Source organism: Liolophura sinensis, chromosome 1 (assembly GCF_032854445.1).
Source record: "Liolophura sinensis isolate JHLJ2023 chromosome 1, CUHK_Ljap_v2, whole genome shotgun sequence".
Classification (NCBI taxonomy): domain Eukaryota; kingdom Metazoa; phylum Mollusca; class Polyplacophora; order Chitonida; family Chitonidae; genus Liolophura; species Liolophura sinensis.
In genome coordinates this window covers 50791716-50803041 of record NC_088295.1, presented here as the reverse complement: position 1 = coordinate 50803041, position 11326 = coordinate 50791716, and positions in this window count along the sequence as shown.

Genomic DNA, 11326 nt, shown 5'->3' with positions numbered 1-11326 from the left:
AAACACCAATCAAATCAATCCATAAATAAATAAATTGATTGATTTATGCACAAGACACTAAAACTTGAATTTTATAATTTACGGTCATTCAACACACATCATCAACAATGCAACTCCCTCCCTCGTCAACTTAGTATGCAGTACTTTTTCAGACACCACCGAATTAAGGTTAACATTTACCGATGAGTCCATTACAAAATGAGGCTAAGCCGTGAATTTACAGAAGCATGTTACAGAGTTTCTTGAAGCTTAATGCAGTTGTTTAATCACAAATAATTAAGGATTGGGTCGTTCATTGAATAGAGTAACAGGTTCTCTGCGTACAATGGTCCTACTTTAAGTCAAATTGGATATTGGAAATTTAAAATGATCATTACGTACGTTACACCTACAAGTTTGCACAAGAAACCAAATAGCACACCCACAAACTGACACCAGAAATCCTGAATTCCACCGAGTCATACCTGTAATTACAATGGAAACTTTAGGCCATACAGATATGACCATTAGGTAATATGACCATTACCACACTCTTCCTTGCTACACCATGTGTTGTTTAGGCCGGTATCTGACCATCAGTGAAGACGAAACATGAAAAATGTGAGGACAATAGAATCATTGTTGTAAAAGTAGCCTACAGTTTTCCGACATCAGGACATCCGTGTAGGTTCTTGACCTCAAGATGCACTTTACACTTTAGATAGTATAAGATCACTCATGTGAAACTTAAAATGTATTTTAAGCCTCTTGTTTGATATAACTATACAACACAACATTTACATTCATTTATTTATTTGGTTTAAAAAGCTTGAGTTGAGGTTCATGATATCTTCCTCCACCTACAGGGAAATGCCAGGTACAGCCATCTTCCACCTACAGGGAAATGTCAGGTACAGCCATCCTCCATCCACAGGGAAGTGCCAGGTACAGATATCTTCCACCTACAGTGAAGTGTCAGGTACAGCCATCTTCCACCTACAGGGAAGTGTCAGGTACAGCCATCTTCCACCTACAGGGAAATGTCAGGTACAGCCTTCTTCCACCTACAGGGAAATGTCAGGTACAGCCATCTTCCACCTACAGACGAATGTCCGGTACAGCCATCCTCCACCTACAGGGAAGTGTCAGGTACAGCCATATTCCACCTACAGGGAAATGTCACGTACAGCCATTATCCACCTACAAGGAAGTGTCAGGTACAGCCACCCTCCATACACAGAGAAGTGTCAGGTACAGACATCTTCCACCTACAGGGAAGTGTCAGGTACAACCATCTTCCACCCACAGGGAGGTGTCAGGTACAGCCATCTTCCACCTACAGGGAAGTGTCAGGTACAGCCATCTTCCACCTACAGGGAAGTGTCAGGTACAGCCATCTTCCATCTACGGTGATGTGTCAGGTACAGCCATTGTCCACCTACAGGGAAGTGTCAGGTACAGCCATCTTCCACCTACAGGGAAGTGTCAGGTACAGCCATTTTCCACCCACAGGGAAGTGTCAGGTACAGACATCTTCCACCTAGAGGGAAATGTCAGGTACAGCCATCCTTCATTCACAGGGAAGTGTCAGGTACAGCCATCTTCCATCTACAGGGAGGTGTCAGGTACAGCCATCTTCCACCTACAGGGAAATGTCAGGTACAGCCATCCTCCACCTACAGGGGAGTGTCAGGTACAGCCATCTTCCACCAACAGGGAAATGTCAGGTACAGCCAACTTCCACCTACAGGGAAGTGTCAGGTACAGCCATCTTCCACCTACAGGGAAATGTCAGGTACAGACATCTTCCACCTACAGGGAAGTGTCAGGTACAGCCATATTCCACCTACAGGGAAATGTCACGTACAGCCATTATCCACCTACAGGGAAGTGTCAGGTACAGCCACCCTCCATACACAGAGAAGTGTCAGGTACAGACATCTTCCACCTACAGGGAAGTGTCAGGTACAACCATCTTCCACCCACAGGGAGGTGTCAGGTACAGCCATCTTCCACCTACAGGGAAGTGTCAGGTACAGCCATCTTCCACCTACAGGGAAGTGTCAGGTACAGCCATCTTCCATCTACGGTGATGTGTCAGGTACAGCCATTGTCCACCTACAGGGAAGTGTCAGGTACAGCCATCTTCCACCTACAGGGAAGTGTCAGGTACAGCCATTTTCCACCCACAGGGAAGTGTCAGGTACAGACATCTTCCACCTAGAGGGAAATGTCAGGTACAGCCATCCTTCATTCACAGGGAAGTGTCAGGTACAGCCATCTTCCATCTACAGGGAGGTGTCAGGTACAGCCATCTTCCACCTACAGGGAAGTGTCAGGTACAGCCATCTTCCACCTACAGGGCAGTGTCAGGTACAGACATCTTCCACCTACAGGGAAATGTCAGGTACAGCCATCCTTCATTCACAGGGAAGTGTCAGGTAGAGCCATCCTCCACCTACAGGGAAGTGTCAGGTACAGCCATCTTCCATCTACAGGGAGGTGTCAGGTACAGCCATCTTTCATCTACAGGGAGGTGTCAGGTACAGCCATCTTCCATCTACAGGGAAAGTGTCAGATACAGCCATCTTCCACCTGCAGGGAGGTGTCAGGTACAGCCATCCTCCACCTACGGGGAAGTGTCAGGTACAGCCATCCTCCACCTACAGGGAAATGTCAGGTACAGCCATCTTCCACCTACAGGAAAGTGTCAGGTACAGCCATCTTCCATCTACAGGGAAGTGTCAGGTACAGCCATCTTCCACCTGCAGGGAGGTGTCAGGTACAGCCATCCTCCACCTACGGGGAAGTGTCAGGTACAGCCATCCTCCACCTACAGGAAAGTGTCAGATACAGCCATCTTCCACCTACAGGGAGGTGTCAGGTACAGCCATCTCCCACCTACAGGGAAGTGTCAGGTACAGCCATCTTCCACCTGCAGGGAGGTGTCAGGTACAGTCACCCTCCACCTACAGGGAAGTGTCAGGTACAGCCATCCTCCACCTACAGGAAAATGTCAGGTACAGCCATCTTCCACCTACAGTGAGGTGTCAGGTACAGCCATCTTCCACCTTCAGGGAAATGTCAGGTACAGCTATCCTTCATTCACAGGGAGGTGTCAGGTACAGCCATCCTCCAACTACAGGGAAGTGTTAGGTACAGTCATCCTCCACCTACAGGGAAATGTCAGGTACAGCCATCTTCCACCTACAGGGAAGTGTCAGGTACAGCCATCTTCCACCTACAGGGAAGTGTCAGATATAGCCATCCTCCACCTACAGGGACGTGTCAGGTACAGCCATCCTCCACCTACAGGAAAGTGTCAGATACAGCCATCTTCCACTTACAGGGAAGTATCAGATACAGCCATCTTCCACTTACAGGAAAGTGTCACATACAGCCATCCTCGTGGCTGAGTTGGTTATTGCGCTAGCGTAAGTGGGTTTCTTTGGGCTCTGCTCAGTTTCCTCCCACCATAATGCTGTCTACTGTTTTATAAGTGAAATGTTCTTGAGTGCAGCATTAAACACCTATCAAATCAAATAAATAAATTTGATGAGATTGGACTGCTGTAATCCCATGCAGAGACAGTATAAGCTGTGATTTTTCTGCAATCGAAAAAGCAAATCAACGCAAAGAAAACCATGAACAGTAATCAATAATAAATTCGTTCATTAACAGTATTTTAGGCCATTGGCCCCATATACATGCATCTCTGGAAGTTCATAGGCTGGTGGTGTAACTCAGAGTGTCCAGGCAACAATAGTTTACACACTGTTGACTCTAAGGGACTCTTGGAACTTGGTGCGTCGCTCTAGAGATAGGTAACAGGACTTAGCCAATTCATTAATCAGGCTTAAGGATGCACTTGAGCCTGGGTAGAACAAAACAGTGTGATAGTCTGGACAAATATTTCACTGGTAAATGCTCACGATGAAAGTCCTCGTACATTGGGCATACCAAAACCAATTGGAATTGGTCTTCAGCAAGGTATTGATTGCAGACAGAACATTTGTAAATGTGCCAATGTTGACATGCAGGCCAACGGTACCAACTCTCATGCTTGCCAGAGCGCTCATGTTTTTTACGATTTCTGACAAGGCTCAAGCATACCTCTTCACCAAATACAATTTTATACATCCTGTACAAACCATATCTTCTGCTAGATGCCAGAGTGGCACTCCACTCTCGCTGGAAATTATCAACAAGACGTTGTTTGAGCTCTGACAGAAACACTTGTTGGTTCATTACCCCTTGGTTTACCCAAACAAAACCAAACCTAGCTGGAAGAGCAGCTGTTTTACCCCTGTGGCCCATGTACGTTATCCTGTCCCATCAAGATGTAATGGATTATGCTGTTCTTGGGTATCTCGGGTCAGACATGCTTATTATCTTAAGCCAGTACTTGGCACAGCGGATTGCAGTGGAGCAGTACAATGGGTACCAACCACACTCCCCAAGGGCCATAGCATTCGGAGTACTTTGCCCCATCCTAAGCCACTGTTTACAAACCAGGTACTGAACTACATTTTATTCTAGTTGTTTGCATTTTTGGAACCCCCCATATCTCTTCAGCATCACTTTGGCATCAAACAGTTTAAAAAAGCTACTCAACGGCATATCACGTAGGTACTGCATAGTACGTAGTATCTCTGTCAGTGCATACTTTGCAGAATCGACAAAAATGAAAGTTGAACTACGGAGACTAATAGTGGAGGTAAAAGTTAATCCTAAATATTTGAAATTACTCAATACCTCCTTGTTTCCTATTGAGTCCTGTTTCCTATTGAGTCTTGTTTCCTATTGAGTCTTGTTTCCTATTGAGTCCTGTTTCCTATTGAGTCCTGTTTCCTATTGAGTCTTGTTTCCTATTGAGTCTTGTTTCCTATTGAGTCTTGTTTCCTATTGAGTCTTGTTTCCTATTGAGTCCTGTTTCCTATTGAGTCCTGTTTCCTATTGAGTCCTGCTTCCTACTGAGTCCTGTTTCCTATTGAGTCTTGTTTCCTATTGAGTCTTGTTTCCTATTGAGTCCTGCTTCCTATTGAGTCTTGTTTCCTATTGAGTCCTGTTTCCTATTGAGTCTTGTTTCCTATTGAGGCCTGCTTCCTACTGAGTCCTGTTTCCTATTGAGTCTTGTTTCCTATTGAGTCTTGTTTCCCATCGAGTCCTGTTTCCTATTACCCATTTTTTGGAAGCTAGTAACCAACCACCCAGTACTAGAGTATAAATCACTTTTCCGCCTTTGGTTTCATTGGTTTTAAACCTTCAAGCAGCAAGTACACATGTGCATGTGTTTGTGTGGTAGAAGATCACAACACATCAATCATAAAGAGCATATAGCAGAGCAAACTATTAAAATATTATTTTGCAAATGTGAACTATTACAGCATTATGGCACAAATGTAAACTATTAAAATATTATCTTACAAATGTAAACTATTAAAATATAATGGTACAAAAAAATGAGATTAGTTACAATAATGCATGGTTCTCCCTTTAAAAGTTTTAAAAATATATGCAAATTATGGAATATAACACATGCAGATGCAATAATATTTTAAGACAGATACATATACATATACACAGATGACCTAAGTTTCTAATTGTGAAACATTTACAGCTCAGTGTGTTTTGTAATCCTTCTCTTCAGAGTTTACAAATAAACGCTAAATTCTTAGGTTGTAATAAGTTAATGCCAATATGGATCAACATCAGCCTGATTAATTAAAATATGTGCAACCCACAAGATACACATGTAACCTATGCCTTTCAGGATCCTCCACAATTAGTTCTTAAAATGTAAAAAAATTAGAGAAAATTGATCCACATACCTAAAGGGATAGCGATGAATGGACATCACCTAGAACGGCCGAATATTGGCATCATCCACAATTAAACGTCCCACATACTAAATGTAAACTGTTTATTTTGATAACTAGTTTTCAAAACATGAGAACATCACAGAAAATATGAGCGTATATTAATTTAATGATAGACTGTAAATATGTACCAATCACAAGCAATTAAAATAGTCAAAGGAAACTATGAGTTTCATGAATCTCCTGTACCAGAGAACCTGACCCAGAAACCAACAGAAAAACTACATCTTATATAACACCATAGCTTCTAATATTTTCAGCATTTATCTATAGGTCTTCACACACTTGGAAAACTATAATGTGTCTTTAAGGGAAACTATAATGTGTCATTAAGGAAAACTATAATGTGTCATTCTTCTAATTATTGGGAGACCTGAGCCACTGATTTTAGCCAATATATACCAGTCTCTAATTGTATCAGGAATATTGAATTTCTTTTCTCTCACATGGTTATACCATCTAATGAACAACATACTCATATCTTTACTTTTCCAAAAGGCTGATAAAGAAATGTAATATTCTGCTTTAAACACTACTAATATCCGTCCCCAAAATTCTAAGAATTAGCGTAATGTATGCAAGAACAAATCATATCATTAATTAATCTACTGACTATTCACCCTGATATCTTTCTTTGTGGAGACTTTCAGCTTCACATGATGTGGTCTTCTTATTAATCTCACAATTCATTAAACAAAAGTAACAAAGACCTGCTAAAACCTAGCTTACAAAGTACATTATCAAAATAACAGCTTTACATGTTGATTACCAATATATCTTGGAGACAGGCTAAATGTTATAAATATATAAAAAATACAGTTACATATACATCATTATCTTCATACCATACATGTACATGTTTTGTTTAAACACCTTTCTATATTATTTTCCTTTGAGCATTGTTTTTACTTTGACAAGGGGTTCTTAAAAAACGATTGGTCCTACCTGTTTAGATTATTCTTTTTGACTCTGCAGAGACTTTAATTTCACTTTGTGAGACATTCTTCTTCATATGGCCTTTACACATGTAGAAGGTGATCTGTGTCTTTGTGAAGTCTAATTCAGTTGACTAAGTCGACGTCTTACATTGTAACCATGAATGAACTTAAACAGATAGTGAATCAATGCTGATTGACTGACCGAGATAGGATTTTCTAGGTTAAATCTTCTGGCCTTGAACAGATGTGCCTGAGCCTGGACATCTCTCCCATCAGCCAATCAGAAGGGATTCTGGATTCTGTACCCTTTAAGCAAATTACCAAAATCACAGATACCGGTATATCTTTAAAAAATGGTCTAAACAACAAAAACAACAACCAAAAAAAAATGTAAACAAAAAAAAAAAAAAACAGTCAAAATAACAGATCAGTTTCATTGATACAATCACTATTGCATGGACAATCTTTACAATTTAGTATATAGTTTGAGTAAAACTACCGCTGTTACCTGTCAGTAATTGTGTGTATTGAGGCTTCATACATGTACGTATCAGAAATTCTGAAAGCCAACTATATTCCTGTACACCTATTTGCTTATATACTAAGTTTGAAAGGTTTCAAAGTATATAACAGTTTCAAGCAGGCATTCCACAGCAAAGCACTGAACTGATGACAAACACAATATATACTGTATACAGACTAACAATTATACTACAATTTAATCTGGAAACTGTCTTGACCAAACCATTTTGAATCGGAGTCAGAATAGTCCCTGTGTTGACTCTTGTGTCCCTGTGTTGACTCTTGTGTCCCTGTGTTGACTCCTGACAATTACAAAGGGGGTTTCCTTGAGTCAATCTTCAAGAATCTGTGTAAAAAAAAAAACACATGCACACAACAGTTATATAAGCATCATTCTCTACAACTACATGTATTGTGACAAAGCTCTGACATATAGCTGGTTATTCTTTGCGGACCTTAAACAATAAAGGTTCACTATAAAGAAACCACAATGAGGGGCTATGTTCCTGCCAACCGACCTTATTCCCACGTCACAGTATGCCATCTGTCTGACAATAATGTACATGCTGGTCAGTTGACTGGGTAATAAAAAATCATGGTACAAAACTCCTGGTGCACAGCTTGTACAACAAGCCATAGCTGCATTTGAGCATGCAACAGCATTCGTCCAGGACAAGAGCAAGACATTATTCAAATGAGCATGCTCAAATCAAACAGTGTCTATTCCAACAGCTTTATTTAGCTCCCTGATTAACACTATGCCTTGCATAAGCATAAAAAATAATAAAATGGCAATACATACTTCATCAGCAAAGTGCAGGTGATGAATTCCGTACGTTGTAGAATCTTCCAACAGTTATGGGCTTTCAAAGGTGAAATATAGATCAGAATGCTTCACTGTTTTTACCATTGCTACATACATAGTATTCAGTCAGCCCTCAAGAGCCTTGAGAATATACTGACCTGCATGAAAAACTTCACCGTCTTCTTCATCCAAAACTTCAGGAAAATCATGCTGGTTCAGTGCAAAGTCTAGGTCAACACTGTCATCAAAACCGCTGTCCTGTCTGTTGATGGCTCCTCCTCCGACAGCTAGCCCCACCTCCACCTCCTCTAGCGCCACCTCTTCCTCCTCCTCCTCCACCTCATCCTCCTCAGAGTCCATGTCACTTCCACTACTCTCACCAGCAATTTGACGCTGGATGTTGTTAATCTTCTTGTCATACTTTCCGGATTCCAAATCCTAGGAAATTTGTGAATTTATTAACACATTATTTGGCAACACTGAAGGCTGTTCATGTGCAAAATATTGAACCATTAATGTTACAAAGATGTACTGTATCAAATCGAGAAGTAAACATATGGTTTATTATGACCTAAATTACATTATTCTCAAGTTCATTAACACTCAATACGTTTCACTTAAGCTCAATGAGAAAGCACATTTCATATAAACTGGTAAAAGAGTTACACCAGTCATACCAGGCCAAATTTAACTTCTAATTGAAAAATAAGCATATGACTTCCAACTGCTAAAGTGGCAGTTTCACTTACCCTGTATCTGTGGCTCGGTTAGCGTGCTAGCGCAGCGTAATGATCCAGGAGCCTCTCACCAATGCAGTCGCTGTGAGTTCAAGTCCAGCTCATGCTGGCTTCCTCTCCGGCCATACCTGGAAAGGTCTGCAGCAACCTGTGGATCGTTGTGGGTTTCCCCCTAGGCTCTGCCCAATTTCCACCTACCATATTGCTGGGGCGTCGTCGTATAAGTCAAATATTCTTGATTACGGTGTAAAACACCAATCAAATAAATAAATAAAATACTTACCCTGTAAAAGTTTCTGATTCGCCGTAGCCCAACAGAATCCCTAAAGCCTCCATCCACTCTTTCGTGGGTGTCACGCACGTAATGGTAGTCTTTGTGTTTCCTAGACAATCCACCATACTTCATCATATGAGCAACATCGTCATAAATCTTTTCGGCTTTCTTGAAAGCATTTTCAGCTTCATCTGAATAAAAAAAACAGCCCCAAACACAAATTACATTTATATTACAGTTTACACATTCTCTGGTAATTTAAGCCTAAGTGTAAAGAATTCCTTAGTGCATTTAATTGATACACATGCAAAACATTATCTGATATACAATGCAACACATTAATTATAATTAAGTCTCCACAAATACTTTGCTTCTTGTCAGCCACCACAATAACACATTATTTAATAATGAATCTAATGCTTCAAGCATTTCCTCCAACATTTAAAAAACAAATTGCTGTCGTCAACATATTTTTAAACTCTACAATGAATGTGGAGACAGTAATTCTTCAGGAATGCAATGTGCGCCAGCAAGTAATGCCATGGCAAATTATTATTATTACAAATAGTACAGCCTATCAGAGATTTTCTCAATCTTACCAGTGAGGTCATTATTGGCCAGTTGTTTTAAGTGCTTGCCCTTGCAGTACTGTATATATCCAAGAAGATGCAAAGTGGTTGTCAATTCTACGTGTGGTGGTTGAAAATGACCCTGGAAAATACGAAATGATTTATGGGCGGCTCTGTAAGCTTCAGTGAATTCCTTCAACCGTTTGTAGATATCTGCCATATTTCTCAGTCTGCGAGCCTGAACAAGCTCATCTGGGAAGCCTAGCTCCTTGTCCATGTCTGTGGCATCTCTGTAGTATTTCAAAGCCTTGTGGAACAGTCTCTCGGCTTCAGAAGTATCTGGTGGTTTTTGTGTTGCTATGGAATGATAAACGGCGCCAATGTTGACCAGGTAATTTGGAATGTCTCCATGTTTTCCACCTTTGTCAAGGTTTCTGTTCATCTGCTGTAATGCTTCCTGGTGATACCTCTTGGCGGTTTCAAACTGGTTCAGCTGAAAGTGCACACAACCCATACAGTTTGTCACCCGTGCCATTTCAGACCAGACATATTCTTCCTTAGGGTACAACAAATGGGCTTTCCTGAAATGATCCAATGCCTCACGAAGTACTGGTTCTGATGAAACCCGATCATCTTTGTATTTTGCATTATCAAGTGCATCTTGACCCATCAACATGTGATAGTCGGCCAAAGCTAGGTTCTTGAATGCAGAACGGCCCTGCTGCCCATCTTTTACTCTTGGAAGCATAGTTTTCAGGTTGCTTCGAAGCTTCTTTACTCCTCGTACATTATCAAGTATCTTCTCGCTTATCAACTCATGAATCCTGGAATAAAACACAAACAGATCATCCAGAGCATCCTCTTTCTGTTTTGCCAGAGTATGATAGAAATCGGCTTGTCCGAAGCGAGAGCCAACATAGGACCGAACTTTGCTTAAGTGGAACAGGCACTTGACATCTTCAGAAGTGTCTGCCTGCAGATCATATCGTTTCTCTTTCAGAAGCTCAAAAAATTTGTTGAGAAGGACTGAGTTTTCATGGATATATAAACACGCTGAGATGCTGTTTCTATCTAACTGCCTTCCCAGTGTTGTCTTAATGTAGTTGTAGAAATAATTGCAGAATCTTTCTTCGGCATCATTTTTCATCTTTTCATACAAATCTGGCTCTTCATTGCTCTTCTGCTGCAAAAATCGCAGAACAATAGGATGGAAGGTATATAAATAATCTTCTGGGGATATCACAATTGACTTTTGACGTTTGGGCTCAAAGCTCATCACCCTGGGTGATTTGGGAGTTAAATCTCTTTTCATCAATGTCTCGTCATCATCTTCCTCATCCGAGAGCTGATATTTTTGCAGACTGAAGTTTTTTTCCTCAAATTCTGAGCCATACTCTGCCTCTGCTTCTAACAAATGGTGATTTCTCAGCTGTTTCAAAATATCTTCGGCTTTTTCTTCACGCATATTCATGACAGCTTTTGCCATGCTCCAATCAAAAGACGTCTCAAACACACTAAGCTGAATAAGAGCGCTTTGGCAAATCGGTGACAAAACCTGGAAACTTGCATTTAAACATGCCGTGACTTGTTCTTCCCCAAAGCTTGATCCTGTCGACTTCAGGC